Source organism: Sturnira hondurensis, unplaced genomic scaffold (genome assembly GCF_014824575.4).
Source record: "Sturnira hondurensis isolate 20B ecotype Veracruz unplaced genomic scaffold, ASM1482457v3 Scaffold0004622, whole genome shotgun sequence".
NCBI classification, from domain to species: domain Eukaryota; kingdom Metazoa; phylum Chordata; class Mammalia; order Chiroptera; family Phyllostomidae; genus Sturnira; species Sturnira hondurensis.
The window spans coordinates 1,322,928-1,339,743 of record NW_028077253.1 but is presented as its reverse complement, the minus strand read 5'-3'; positions in this window follow the sequence as shown (position 1 = coordinate 1,339,743).

Below are 16,816 nucleotides of genomic sequence, written 5' to 3'. Positions count from 1 at the left end.
GGGAAAAACCTATACAGTGTGTATTTTTTTCTGAAATGTAACAAATATAAAAAGATATACCAAAACTAATGTTTGTAGTGTTTGTCTAAAGTTCATATTGTAAGAAGAGCCAAGCTGTTTTATTCATTTTGAAAGTACTAGGTCTCTTATGGACCATTTCTGGACATGACATTTTCCCTAGATCGACATTCTTGCTAATAATTTGGCAGAGGTTCAGGGTTAAGGCTATAATTGGGGTCTGAGCTTGAGTTTGGCAAGAGGATTTCTAGGATATGGCAATTTATAGCAATACAAACTTGGATGTTTTTATTTAGCAATGTCGAAGAAGAAAAAGTGTCTTTGTTTTTTCTTTTTGGTTTGTTTCATACTTTAATTAAATTTATCTACAACTCACAACAGAATTTTATGAATATCAAAGCCCACTCTATAAGCTCTAAGAAATCAGAACATTTAGAAGTAGTGGATATCTGATGTATATATCCCCTAGAATAGGGGTGTCAAACTCTTTTGTTCCAAGGGCCACATCAGCCTGGCAGTTGCCTTCAAAGGGCTGAATGTAACTTTAGGACTGTGTAAATGTAACTGCTCCTTAACAGTTAAGTGAGAGCTCAGCACTGCCACTGGGTAGAAACAAGGTGCTGGGCCAGATAAAAACAATGTGGAGGGCCGGGTTTTGTCCACGGGCTTTGTGTTTGCCACCTGTGCTCTGGAATATTTGTAAAACAAAATAAAATTTGGAGTAAACAAGTCAATAGACACAATGGGTGGGTCCAAATTTATAATTCAGAAAGAAACAAAGTTTTAACTACATTTCTGGTATACTTTAAAAAGTTATAATGCTAGTATAACTCTACAAATAGATATCAGAAAATGAACACGTGAAAGTCACAGTTGTGGTAACACAATGCACAGCGGGGAAGATGGGGTTTGTATTCAGAAGGTATATGGAGGATTTCTTGTTGCCAGTAATATCATGTCTTCACCGAGGTAGGTTTATTGCATAACATGATAAGTAGCTGGATGTTCATGTTTTCCACTTGGGCCATCTCTGAGACATACTCTGTTTTCCTTGGTCTCTTCACATGTATATGTGAAGTATACAGGTTAATAAAATTTGTTTGTTTTCTCTAGTTAATCTATCTTACATTACAGAATGTCTCAGCCAACAACTCAGAGGGTAGAAAAAATTATGTTTCCTTTCCTACAAAATTTAATAGATGTGATTTTTAATTTTTTATTTGATTTTTCATAGCTTTATTGAAATATAATTGACACAAAATATTATGTAAATTACAGTGTAAAGCATGCTGATTAAATATATTTATAAATTGCAAACTCACTATTATCAAGGTCTTAGCTACCACCTCTGTCCCATCATAGTTAGTTATTTCATTTTTATGGTGAGAACACTCAAGACCTCCTATCTTAGTAACATTTAAATATACAAAATAACATTATTACTTATAATCATCATACTATACATTATATGCCCAAACTTGTTAATCTTATAACTAGAAGTTTGTTCCTTTTGAACACTTCCCTCATCCTGACTCCTGGTAACCGATACTTTACTATTGTGATATTCATACCAGGAAATATTATTCAGCCATGAGAAAGAAGAAAATTCTTCCATTTACAACAACTTAGATGGATGTTGAGGGCACTATGCTAGCTTAAATAAGTCAGATAAAGACAAATATTGCATGATATCACCTCTATTTAGAATCTAAAATAGACCAACTCAGTGGATGTGACTTTTTAAAGACACCATTTAGGAGGATGAAAGATCCCAGGATGGAATGCAAGTGTGATGGGCCAATCTAACTATATTACAAATACGTGAGGCAAGCTCACTGAAGGGGATGGGAAAAAAGGTACTACCCTAAGCAACACTGGAAATAAGTGGAATTTTTAAGACAAAAGAAACTATATATAAGCACTATTCTCTAGTTCATAAAGTTGTTTTCACAGGAGTACAGGCTTCCAATTCTGATCTCATTATACATCTATACTGAAAGTTCACAATTATGCAAAATTTGGAAGAGGGTGGGAAGCAAGTTTCTCATTATTGGACAGGAAGGTTACAGAAAAGCAAGAGGAAGAGTCTAGAATGATTCCAATGGTAACAAATCAGGGTTGAGAAATCAGTCTAAATTCATGTTCAGTTCAATATGCATACACATGACAACATCTATAAATATTTATTGGTGTATGTCTATACCTGGGCTACTATACTCATTTCCTTGCTCTGTGAACTGAGAAGTTTTAGAAGCAACTGTACCCCAGCAGCAACTGAGTACTCTCAGTATTCAGGTCTTAGTTTCTAGTATCATTCTCCAATCCCCCCCCCCCAAGAGTAGCTCTTTGCAAGGAAAAGCTGATTTTAGGACAGTAGTGGGGAAGTTGAAAGGCGATCCTGAAGCATATTTTACAGCCCCCAAATAAGACAGTGAGTGCGTAAGATGGAGGCATGTCAAAGGGACAAAGAATTCAACTAAAGGGGCTCCAGAGGGCCAAAGCAAAAACCATCTGAGTAACAAAATAAATCAGGTGATTATGTATTATAAACCAAAGTATAAAATTTCTGAGTCCCTACTGATATACATAAATGATTGAATAAGTAGATGGAGATGGAAGAATAGATATATGTCCTATGCAGAAAGATTCAAAATAATTTATGCAGATACTCTGCCTTCAAAGATGTGAGGGCATAATTCCTTGCTCCTTAAGTGTACACTGAAGGGAGTTACTTCTAGAGTATAGCACCCCATTGTTCACAGCAGCACAATTTACAATAGCCGAGTACTGGAAGCAATCAAAGCATCCATCAGTAAATGAGTATATAAAAAACTGTGGTACATTGAAATGATGGAATACTATGAAAGAAAGAAGGAGCTCCTACCCTTTGCAACAGCATCGATGGAACTGCAGAGCATTATGCTGAGTGAAATAAGCCAGGCGGTGAGGCCCAGATACCATATGATATCACCTTTAAGTGGAAGCTAATCAACGAAACAAATGAGCCAACAAAATAGAACCAGGGACATGGAAATAAAGAACAAATTGACAGTAACCAGAGGGGAGAGGGGAGGGCATAATGGGGGGGGGAAGGGCGAAGGGTTTTCAGGAACATGTATAAAGGACACATGGACAAAACCAAAGGGGGTGGGATCAGGGAAGGGAGGTGGGGATGACTGGGGTGGGGGGGAGCGGTGGCAAAAAAATGGAGACAACTGTACTTGAACAACAATTTTTAAGAAAGAAAAAGAAAGAGTAGAGTTTAGTAAGTGGGGAAAAAGAGTAACTTTCCAGTGGCACAACCTGACAAACCCCGCCTCAGGTGATGTTCAACATCAACGGTGATCTGCCCTGTCGATGGTATGATTTGTTGTGATTTTACCTGTGTGGTCTTCTGAGAATACATGCCCAAGTCTAATAGTGAGTAAAACACCAAAAAAATTACAACTCTAGGATGTTCCACAGACTCTCTAGGCAGTACTCTTCAAAGGCGTCAGGATCATCAAAAGCAGGGAAAGCGAGAAACAGAGCCAAGAGGAGCCTGAGGAAACACGACCCCTAAATGTGATCACGTATCCAGCTGGGATCCGGGAACAAAGGGGATATTAGGTAAACACTACAGAAATCTGAATAAAGTATGGATCTAGGTAATCATAATGTATCAGTGTCAGTTCATTGATAGTAACAAATGTACCATGCTAACGGTAGTTGTTAATAATAGGGGAAACTGGTTGTGGGGTATAGAGAATCCCTATTTTTGCGCTTTTTTTTCTGTAAATGTAACACTGTTCTAAAATACATTTTTTCTTAACAAATATATTGGCCTGGATTCTGAGTAGCTCATGTTCTTGTGGACAAACAGGAATGTCAACAAATAGTCCTAATGTGATGTGCTAAGTGCTGCAATAAGGATTCTCAAAATACTCTGAAGGCGTGAGACACTACAGGCCTCAAAACAGAGGAGACATTTCAGCTGTGCCTTGGAAAAAGGGTAAGAATGTAAATGGTAATTGAAGCAAAAGAACAGAAAGAGTGAGAGCCCGCCCTGTGCCAAGTGGGGAGAAAGCCCCAGAGGGAGCGCAGCATGAGGAAGGCTGCAGCCACAGAGGACTTGGAAGGCATACAAACTTCCGTGTGGCTGAGGCTTAGAGAAGGCGGCGAAGGGTGTAGATGATGCTGAAACATCTTAATTTTTTTAATACTTTACAATGGTTCCAGAATACCAAAAGTGCTGAGCAGGTTTATCATTTTCAGTAAGTAAGTAGAGGCATACACTTAACAGTAAAATGACCATAAACGCACAACTATCAACAACTGAACATTAAAAAAAAAAAAAGCAAACTAAGCAAACAACTAGAATAGGAGCAGAATCACAGAAATGGAGAGCACGAGGAGGGTTATCAGTGGGGAGAGGGAGAGGGAATGGGGGAAAAGGTGCAAGGAATAAGAAGCATAATTGGTAGGGACAAAATAGACAGAGGAGGTTAAGAATAGTATGGGAAATGGAGAAGCTAAAGAACTTATATGTACGACTCATGGACATGACTACGAGGGTGGGATGCTGGTGGAGGGTGGTGCCGGGCAGAGGGAATAAAGGAGAAAAATGAGACAACTGTAATAGCACAATCAATAAAATATATTATAAATAAATAAATAAATAAATAAATAAATAAGTGAAGGATTTACCATAAACTCACACCATATTGCCTGAACATTTAACCATTTTATCCAGGAATGTCTTTTTCACTTCACATATAGGATTTCTTCTTTTGCATTTTAAAGCAACATTCTAACACACTTTAAAATCTTTGTTATCAGCTACTGTGGAAAATCCACTAAAACTAAATGATATCATGTTTTGCATATTATTTACATTAAGTATAATATGATCACAATGATCAGAAAACCAAGTCACAAAACAGTGGCTAATTATCAAGAAAATTGCCCACCTTTGTTGCTTTACTGAGAAATACAATGTGGGTTGTGAGAATTGTTCTTTAGTTTGGCCACAGGTAAAGTAAATGTGTTTGTTATAGTGTCACATCATTAACAGCAGTGTTAGACATATGTTGTCAATGGATTTAATACTTAAAATGCATTCCAATGATGCTATTTTAATTCTAGGACATGAAGCTCTCCCACTCACCCAAAATTTTCTATATAGTCACATACTGGTTTTTTTTAACATTTTTGCAACTTTTTTAAAAGATTATTTATTTATTTATGTTCAGAGGGGAAGGGAAGGAGAGAGGGAGAGAAATATCAATGTACGGTTGCCTCTCGTGGGTCCCCTGCCGGGAACTGGTCTGCAACCCAGGCAAACACTGCTTTTTTTACTCATTTGTTCAAATCAATGTCACCAGTAAGGCTAGTTAAGTTAGAGGTGTTCATGAAAATGAATGAAATCAGCCCTGGCTGATGTAGCTCAGTGGATTGAGCGCGGGCCTGCGAACCAGAGGATCGTGGTTTGATTCCCAGTCCGGGCACATGCCTGGGTTGCAGGCCAGTTCCTGGCAGGGGACCCATGAGAGACAACTATACATTGATATTTCTCTCCCTCTTTCTTTCCCTTCCCTTCTAAAGATAAATAAATAAAATCGTTTAAAAAAAAGAAAAGAAAAGAAAATGAATGAAATGGAAGCTTTCCTTAACTTCCTCCTGGATATTAAGAAATAACTATTCCTCCTTTTCATATAAAAAAGATATTTTGGGAGGAATTAAGTTAGAAAAGTATAGTAGCTCTGGGTAGCATCTAGGAGAAAATGATTCTATTATTGGTTATATAAAATAGCCTTATTTAAGTTGTCTTCCCATTGGGGGACAACTTAATGGTTTTTAGTCTCCAGGAGATTGTTTTTCCATCTCCTTTTACTAGATAGTGGTTTAGTATCTCAGTATTGCTAGAAAGTGGAAAGACGTCTTTGCCACATCTTACCCTGTACTCCAAAGTGTAAAGACTAAAAATGAATTCTACTTTCTTTTCAAAATATATGTTTTTTTTCATTATATTTTTAACTTCTTTTGTCTCAATACATACTTCTTTGGAAAAAGTACTTCAGTACAGATTGAGAAAAAATAGTAAAAATTCAACATCTATTTCAAAGAAAACCCAAGTGCATACAGGTATATTTTTCACTGTCCCATTAAACATATATGGAGGTAAAGTGATTATGTGTTCATCTTAATTTTTTTATAGACACCTATTACACATAGCAGAACTAAAATCCAAACTACAGTAAATTATACTTGTGTATACCATAGGTACATAATACAAGCTTGAATGTGGGTTTATTATTCTAGTGCATCATATATTGCAAGAATCAGTTATTTATTGGGTCTAATATTTATGAAAGGTATTACCATTACCAAAAAGTACCTTATTTACTTAATTACCACGATTCACCAAATAAATTTCATGAAACCAGATTTAGTTTTTAAGTCAAAATATATCACAAGTACAGATGTAAAAGAAAAGATGATTATTATAAGATAAAGGAAACTACTATAAAATACTTGTCATAAGCAGGAAAAAGATTTTACGTGAGTCAACAATCAAAAATCTCTTTGAAGTAATTGATACCCTTTTATACTTTTTAATATGTTTCATACATATGATTGTATAAAAAGTCACCAAGAAGAATCTCTCTCAAAAAAATGAGAACAATGTCTTTAACTTCATAATATTGCACTTGTTTTCCCCCTTTTCCCTGAAAGCACTTTTAGATGAGCACACTATAAATAGAAAAATGGATGAACACAATGCTTTGTATGATGTAAAAATGACCAAAATGATACACATTCAGATACCATTCTGTATTTTTTCAAATTAACTTTATGCATATTACTTTGCCTCATTTGATCTTTGCCAAAACTCTTTGGCGTATGCAATGTAAATGTTATCATCCCCATTTATGTGAGAGTAAACTGATATTCTGAAGATTATAGTGGCTCAAACAAGGTCATGTGACTAGGGAAGCACAGATTCATTGATTATAGACTGTGTTGTGATTTTTGTTCTTCTGACCTTCTAACTTAGCAACCAAATAGGAGATGACTCCGTGCATTGTATCTCATGTAATTATTCACTATTGTACCGGAAATTGTGATTTTCAAGTTCATGAGAACACATACATTAGAATTGTGAGTGATAAACCGAAAAGCACTCTTTCTAATTTGGAGCAAGACAGGAAGACAAAGGTAGATTTCATATATTCTGTCTCACACTCTAGAAAGTTTCTGAAAATGATACTATTACAAAATATAAGCATCATTTTCTGAAATTATAAACTAATTATTTCAAGTATTTTTAAGAGCTAATAGTTCTATAATTCCATAAGCATATTTTTCCTTAATATTTAAAATACATTGAAGTGCAAGATGATTTAAAAGCAAGGAAGAATAAATTTCACCTATAGGAATCCACTTAGCATTTGATTAAGTACCTCTTTCACGGCATAGATTTTTAAAAAAATCAACATGCAACACAAAAACAAAACTTCAGATGGTAGTTGCATTACTTAAAAATGAAACCTTAAAAACTGGGCTTACCTGTAACAGTTAGTTCGGTGGTTCTTCGCACAACAAAGCCTCCATATTTTAATTCACATGTGTAATTTCCAATGTCATCTTCTCGGACTTCTCTTATAAGCAGGGTGTCTCTTTTGAATACAATACTTGGCCTCCATGATTTTGTCCTACATTCCTGCATAAAGAAATTTTTGTAGTGCATATATATACATACATATAATTTATATGTTTTATAAATGTGTAGTATTTTATATAGTTATATATTTTATATATAGTATTCATATTTGTATATTATTTATGTAGCAACTAAAGATAAAGTATTTAAAATAATTAAACTAAAGGCTTCTAAAATTATATTTCAAAGGGGTTAAATAATTTAGAATTAATACTAAAGATTTTCATACCTTCTCCACATCTCTAGAAAATTACATACCTCAATTTAATTTTAAAAAGTATTTTTAGCAAGAGTTGCTTTATCAAGTTCTAAGATTAGTGCCTCTAAATGAGATACATATTAATTTGTTAGATATAAAAAGGGACATTTGTTAAGATAACTTCTGACATTATTTCTTAGAAGCAAATTCTCCACATTTGATAACTGAGAAATTAAACACCTTGATATTGATAGCATAAAAAACAAAAAGAATACATTTAGTGGAATTCAGAAAAACATAATTCTCTAGATGAAAATGCTTCAATTTCAATATGTTAAATATTTGACTGTTTATTTTAGGAATAGTTGAATCTCTTCAGAACATGTGCATTGCATAATCCATGAAGTAAATAGGTAATATTTATATGAAAGGTCTTTATAGCTCCGTAAATGTGTATTTTCATTGCTTGTAGGTCTACCAAAATGTGGTCCCTGAATTAAGCTTTGGATTATAATGATGCTGGCTCAGGAGATTTCTGTTTTTGCCAAAACAGAAGTCTACTTCCTCTGTCCAGATTTGCAATCAATGGAATGAGGATAAAATAGCTTTAAAACCCTTTGACACTATTCAGAGGTAATATTAGTTCTAAAAAGAAATTTATTGCTAAATCAAATTTTTGCAGACCATTATTTTGATTATGTGGCTCAATGCCTTTGTATAATTGGGGGACTATTATGCAGTTATTTCAGACCAAAATATACACTTTATATCCTCACATTAGTTGCACACAGTGCAAAAACTGCTTAAATTCTGCTCTGAAGTTATGGAACACATATCCCTGTGGCTATGAGAAAATAATCTGAAATTCTGCGTAGACTGCATTTCCACCCATCACTCTACTAGTTATGGACTTTGAAGCTTAAGGTCACAATGATCAGGGTGATAGTGGAAACATGATGAGGACCCAATGTGAGGCCAGACGTTTACAAATCTGAGTGTATGAGTGTGTGTGCGTGCACATAGTTTCTAAGGTTTCAGCAAATTAGCAAACAGCAAAGAAGTTGCCTACCTAGAAGCTGAATATACACATCTAGGTACTAAAAAGCACTTGTTTGTGGAGACCTTGGGCCAAACTCCTGAAATACCTGTGCCCTTCAGAACCATGTGCCCATCAGGACTTGCTCCGAATCTGCCTGTGGAAAGCAGGCAGACCACGGAGAGTGAGGTTGAGAGATACTCATATGACTTAAAAAGACACAAATAAAACTCACCTGCACAGGAACAGAAATCAGTAGGGCTAGTATCTGAGGGCTGTTTAATGTGGTTTAGGATGAGCATCCAAGGAAAAAGCTGACAAAAATTCTAACCATTCCCTTACTGTTCCATATCCTCCATTGCTTATTATCAAGGATCATAATTAAGTCTTATTAACCAAAGAATGTATATGCATAATGCATAGCCCAAGAAAACAGACAACAATGTGGTGAAGAGAGTGGGGGCTGGGTGGAGGGGGCAAAGGGGGGAAGAGTGACATCTGTAATAGTTTCAGCAATAACAAAATTAAAACATACAATTAAAAAAAGTCCTTACTCGGAGAAAGGCATTGCTCACTCTGGCAAAATTCTTCAAAAATTGCTCAAGGTTTGTTTCCTGTTTCATTTGTAACAAGTTTTGAATTCATGATTAATCAGTCTTGGTGGCTCATATTCTGAATACTGACATTAGTAGATCTGGTTACTAAGAGGTCCAGCTTCCTAAATTCCTAATCCAGAGAGTTAGGCAATGCAAATATTACACTGGGAATCTTTAAGCCATGGATAAAGTATTCCTGGCTAATGCTCATAGCTCCTATATTGTATAGCCTTGAATACGTTCCACAACAAAAATATCTTTTTTATGATACAGAAACGAGCTGAAGCGCATGTTCAAATCTTGAAATTCAATCCAAGTCAATGATGTGATAAGACGGACAAGGTTGGTTTAGTCTGTTTAAGCCTGAAGTTGTTTTTGCTTTTTGAGAAAAGTTAATCTCTCACTATTTTTATAATGCTATACATTTTCATCAGATGTCATTTCAAAAATACACATGCTTAAATATGAAAAGGACTAGGATATGCATACAGATACTTCCATTAAACAGAACATTTCAATAAAACCACTGTACCATTTGATCACAAGCAAATTAAACCTTTCTCTCTTTGGGGACATTTTGGACCGCTTACATGAAGAGCTCTGAGGTGAATTTTAGTTTGAGTTCCTGAAATTACCAATGCAGATTATAACCAACTTGAAGGCACTGTAGGTATAATAAGCTATATATACATATAAATACAACAGCTTATTACAATGAACTACCAATACAAACATTAATTAACATTTATCAAAGCCACTGGTTTGAAGACTTAAAATGACCAGTACAACTTGCTGTAGTATTTTAGGAAGGCAGAGGTAAAGAGTATCACATCCATTAACAATTCCTCTCCAACTTGCCCAAGAGTAAGACATTCATCTATGTAGAAGCCATAAAATTATTTACACTCCGTACCTTATACCATAGGATTTCAGGTTCTCTGGTTGGTAGTAAAAAATCTTCTATGTCACGGCATGAAATTTCCTTGCTTTTGCTAAGTTCAGCTTTATCAAAGTACTTCATCTTGGAATTGTAGCAGAGTCCGGTGTCATTTTCACCTACTGTCAGCGAGATGGATACTTTCATACAGTAAGTGGAGTTCCTGTAAGGAAGCAGAATAAATATGGTAGCCTGAGCCTGGCATGAACCAAAAGCAACCGCTGCTGAGGCAATGTGTTGAGAGAGAGAGAGAGAGAGAGAGAGAGAGAGAGAGAGAGAGAGAGAAGAGAAGAGAGAAAGGATAGAGAGAGAGGGACCATTGATTAATTAATGTTACAGCATTGTGCCTTATTCCACAGGGCTCTCTGTTGTCACCCAGCTAAACGACGCTTGGTTCTGTGAAACCATTTGCATACTTTTCATTTGCTTGAAATTTTTTTTTTGTATTATATACAGGCTTGGCTTGAAAAAAATGTTCAACAGAAGTTTTGTATGCAGAAAAGAATAAAGGAAATTTAGGTCAGGAAAATGAGAAGCCTGGGCTTATGCTAAAATTGGCAATTTTAACAGAGAAGTAGAAAAATATACCTGACCTATTAAGCATAATGGGAGGACAGGAATAAGGGTGCTCAATTCTTATAGTATTGGTTGTCTTGAAGAGAGATTATCACCCTGCCTGGTATGGCTCAGTGGAATGAGCACCAGCCTATGAACCACAGGATCACTGGTTCGATTCCTAGTCAGGGCACATGCCTGGGTTGCAGGCCAAATCCCCAGTAGGGGGCATGCAAGAGGCAACCACACATTGATATTTCTCTCCCTCTCTTTCTCTCTGCCTTCCCCTGTCTAAAAATAAATAAATAAAATCTTTAAAAAATAAGAGAGGTTACCAATGAGTCTGGGCAGAAAACAGTCTAGGATAAAAGCATCGCAAAGTCACTATTTTTACAGATCCACATTCACTTGGGTTGGAACCTGCAGTCCGGGTTGTGAGACAGGAGAAACATTCTAATGTATTATATAAGGAAAACCCAATCCAGACAGATTCTACAGAATCATTTCTTTAAATTAGTGTCCCATGTTACTCCTTGCTGATTTCCCAGAACAGGTTTATAACATACAATATACAAGAAGAAAAATCACATTCAGAGATCTCTTTGAAAGAGCTGGGACCAAAGGAAGTTTTCAAATGAATTACACCATTTCTGGTTGCTATTTATGTCTCTGGACATTCAAGGAACACTGATAATGTGCTAGGCATGGTGCCACACAGTGAGAATAAGGAGAAAATTAAAACATCAGATTCAAGGTTCTGTAGAGAACTTGTCATTTGGCAAGCACCCAATGACTTATTTGTGTACTTGGCCATCAACTTCCGGCACTTGAGTTTCATTGCTTACTATCTCTGCCACTTCGGGCAACTTGTTTAACCCCCCCTAAACCTCTCAGGTGGATTGCGAGGGCAACCCTCGTCTGAGTACTAATTGTGATTAGGAGTAAAAACCTGCTTGGTCTGCCACCGGAGCTCAGAGGTGAGCCATAGCCCGCAAGTCCTCCTCCTTATTCAGCCAAGATGCTTTGGTGTTTAAGCAGCAACTTGACTTCCATTCTTACTGTTTGTCATGCTAATATGGCATGATGAGAATGGCCACAACATAGTTGTGGTGTAATAAAACAAATTCACATTAGCCCTGGCTGGTGTAGCTCAGTGGATTGAGCATGGGCCTGCGAACCACACAATCACAGTTCGATTCCCAGTCAGGGCACATGCCTGGGTTGTGGGCCAGTTCCAGGTTCCGGGCAGGGGATGCACGAGAGGCAACCATACATTGATATTTCTCTCTCTCTCTCTCTCCTTCCCTTCCCCTCTAAGATAAATAAGTAAAATCTTTACCAAAAAAAAATTTAAAAAAATTCACATTTGATCTTTGTCCCAGGTTTCTGACACAGATCTCCTAAAACTCTTAGAATTTCCAGAGTGACAGGAATGTCTTTCATTATTCACAAGGAGCACCTTTCGATCACTACTGGGTCTATGCTAATTAGCTGACATCAAAGCCCCTACATAGCCTCAGGATGTGGCTGGTCATCAGAAAGACCAAGTGATCAGAGGGTTGTATCTTTCAGCCCCACCCACAGACTTAGGGACAGAGGAGAGGTGCTAGAGATTAAGCTCTGAAAAATTCTTGAACAAAATGATCTGACGAGCTTCCAGGTTGGGGAACACAGGGAAGGGCTGGGAGGGCAGCACACCAGGAAAGGGTATGGAAGCTCTGTCTCTCCCCTCCCCGTACCTTGCCCTACACATCTCTTCCATTTGGCTGTTCATTTGTATTTACTGAAATGCCGTTTGTAAGAAATCACTGATAGTAAGTAAACTGTTTTCCTGAGTTCTGTCAGTCATTCCAGCAAATGACTAAATCCCAGGAGGGGGGTTTGGGTATCTTTGATTTGTGGCTGGACAGTAAGAAGCATAGGTGACAACAACTTGGACTTGCAATTGGCTTGTGAATTGTAGGGACGATAATGTGGAACTGAGCTGTTAACCTGTAGGAACTAATGCGAATGCCAAGGTAGATAGTGTTAGAACCAAGCTGAATTGCAAGGACATCCAGTCGGTGTTGCAGAATTTCTTGGTGAGGGAAAGACCGCACACATCTGGTATTAGAAGTGCTGAGAATAGAAGAGGAAAAACCCAGTTTTCCTTTCCAGTAAAGCATTTAACTTTATATTGGGAAACAAAGAAATTTTTCGCAAAATTAGAATTTAAAATGATTGAAAGTCAATTTTTCCAGCTTTGCATAATAGGCAGTCTACAAGTAGATTTAAAATATTTAATAGATGAAACCATTAATCATTAATCAAAGTCAACCAGTAGCCTGAAAAAAGTCCTGAGAGAATGTTTTAGGGAATTTGCTAGAAAGATGAGACCTATTCCCCGCCCTCAGCTCCTCACAGTCCAGGAAAAGTGATATGCAAGTAAACAGCTGGCAATCAATGTGGTGAGTACTACAAAGACTTAATGTACTACCACCACAGTGTCAAAGAAACAAGATTTCATAAATTGTGATACTTGGTTCTCTTAAAGAATGAGTAAGAATTTGGCAATATCAGAAAGACTATCTCAGGGATTAGTATGAACAAAGGCTTGAGGGAATGAAACAACTTGGCATATTTGAGGAATTGCAAATGATTTGGTGTGTCTGGATTATAAAGTGGTTATAATGGAACAGTAGGAACTGAGACTGGTGAGGTGAGCAAGAGCCAGGCTGAAAGTTATGTAAGCCAGTGCAAAGAGTTTGGAGTTTGTGCTGAGAAATAATTAGGTTTGGTTTTTGCGAAGATTTTTTTTTCTGACTGGAGTGAGAAAAGTGGATTGGACTGGAAAGAGGACTAAATGCAGTGAAACGAATTCAAGACCACCTGCATTCATTCAGCAAAAAGATATCAGCTCCCACAAAGGCAGTGCCCATTGAGACAGAGGGAGAGTTGTGTGCAAAATATATTGAAGATACAGAATCAGTGTGACAGTGAGGGAGCAAAGGAAAGAGAGAGGCATGCAAGATGAAGAATTTTCCTCAGATGAGTGTATGAAAAGTAGAGTCAATCTTTCAGCATGGAAAATACTTGAAAAGAAACAGCTTTGAGAGAAAAGAAAGTGTGTTAAATTTTAGCTTGAGCTTCACACCCAACTGGGGGAAAAGATCCTCTTTGGGTTTGTCAGCAATATTGCTCATGCATTATTGAGTAATTCTACTCCAGTACAGACCAGGGCATGCTCTTCCCAGGCTCATTTTAAGATAATTTTTTCAGAAAAACAGTGATAGAAGTTGAGCTATTAACTACCTTGGGACACACTCCACATGTGTCTTAAGAAAATATGCAGGTTTTGGAATAATACTGATATTTGTAGAACGCTTTAGATTTCTTCAAGTACAGACATTTCTAAGACGTAAATCAGTGAATTCTAATTTTCAACATGGCATGTTAATCTTTCAAATTCATGAGTCTTAGGTTTTCTTTTTACTCACATTGCCGGTTACTGGTGTTTGTGGGTTTCACCACGCCTCCTTTGTATCTAATACCAGGCTTTTTTTTATTACCCAGGCAGAGTCAAGAGCAAGTTTTCCCAAGCCCAACTGCAGAGGTTCAGATTCCAGCTCAATCACTCATTACTTTTAAAATGAAGGAAAGTTACTTGCCTCTTTAGCCCCTATTTCCTTCATTTGTGCAAGGAAAAAAAAATAAAACCAAAGACCCTATAGGGGGCTGTGGAAAGCAAACCTGTTAGAACACATAGAAAGGTCAAAACAGGACCAGTCTTCTGCTGAGCATGCAGGGCGTGTTAGATTTTATCAGTACCGCATCCCTTTTTCCCTACTTCCTTCATTATTTCCATTTTGCAGTACAAATGCACAGTAGTATTTGTTGACAAGGCAGGTTAGATACATAGTATTACAATGATGATGCCTTCAGTTCTTTGTTGTTTAGCGTGAAGTATAAAAATTCAGAGAAGTCCTTATATTTTCCATCTGGGATATCGGATTGGGCTGGATAAGGATGAGTCAGATAGATGAAATATGGACTGATCACCCGACCCATCCTCCTGCTGTTCTATAAATGCCACTGACCACTGTGTTTCAGAAAGCGGCACCAGATGAGCACACTTCAGTATTCTTACTTCCCTGTCTCTGATTCCCCAGCCCTGTGAGGTGACGGCTGATTTACAACTGTCAGGTAATGTCTGGAATTCCAGACTCCCCGGGATAGAACGATTTTCAAGTTAATTCCGATGTTTTAACACATGTTTACTGTTTCTGTTCATCAGGAGGTGATTTTACAAGCTGAAAATAAAGCAGCTGCCAATGAACACTGTAGTCCTATTTACTGAGAAGAGCGTTCAGGAAGCAAGCAACTCATAACACATTAACAAACACAGGATCCCCCACTCCAGAGGGGAATTTCACACTCTTGAAGTAGAGAGTACCCTCTGCCATCCTCAAATTTGAAGCACAACGGCTATGGCGCTGCAGCTCTTGGCAGCCAGGGCAATACTATGGAAGGAGGTAACTGGGGTAAGGAGAATGCTCCTGCAGGACTTCCATGAAAATCATCAGTGCATATTCATAACAGGGTGCAGCCAAGAGGGGGCTCCACAAAGGGATTTGGAATGGGGTCTGGAGCTCAAGGTGCACAGGAAATATTAGAAAGACAAATAAGATATCCTCACCCCTTCCTACCACCCCCCACCATAGGTGTCAGTTGGGGGGAAGGGACACATGGGGCAGGGCCATTGAGAGCTGTTTTGTACAGCAACGGCTTTGCAGCTAACCTCTGGCATGGTCATTCAACATATCTATAACTTTAAACCGGTTTCACGGGTATGTGAAATAGCTGTGGCCATGCTCTGAGTCAGGGGGATGGAAGAGACTTCCACCCAAGACTTAATTGGGGGCAGGTCCCCTGAGTTACAGCGCCTTCATGACAGCTTGGAGTTCATTGGCTCCAGAACATGGGGCCATACCTGCCCAGACTCACAGTGGCAGCTCAGTAAACTTGGAATAATACAGGAATGCTGGCAGGTGTAGCCGATTGTAGGAGGAGGCAGAAATGGGGCTGCCAAGGAGGACTGGCATGGGGATTTAAAACCCAGACACAGCAGCCATTGAGGAGGACCACACAGCTTTGCCAGAGTGGGGACCCTCCCGCAGCCATGTAAGAAGGAGAAGGAACTGGGCGGCTATGGCAGTGCAGAGAGAAAGCCATGCGGTTTTAGCACGTGAGGACCCCCCTCTTGCCCAGGTGGAGAAAACCATGTGGCTTTGCCAGAGTGGGGACCCCTGCAGCCAGGTGAAGAAGAAAGCTACGCACTTTTGGCAGAGTGCAGACCCCTGCAGCTTCAGTAGAGGAGGCCCATGTGGCTTTGGGGTGCTCGCTTTGGCCACGTGGCCTGGGAAGCAGGAGAGACTTTGCCTGGAAAAATGGGTACAAAGAACTCTTGCCAGTGGACCATGAGAAGATGCCACAAGATTTTGGAGTAATTAGAGATCCTGCCTGGATGGTGATACAGCTGACGGTGCCTGTGGCCTGGAAACACGGACGTGTGGCTCCTTTCCTGAGTTATAGTACCCTGAATTAGGGCAGGAGGAGAAGGGAACTCTGTGCGTGTAGGTGAATATCCTAAAGGACTTTGATATTTTAATGAAGACATTAGGTTACTACATTAAGTCTATATAGCATTAAATAAACTTTTCTTTTCCTTTTCACAAATCTCTGGCATTGAGAGATGTCTTTCCTCTGGCGGCAGGCAGACGAGCCCAGTAGGTAT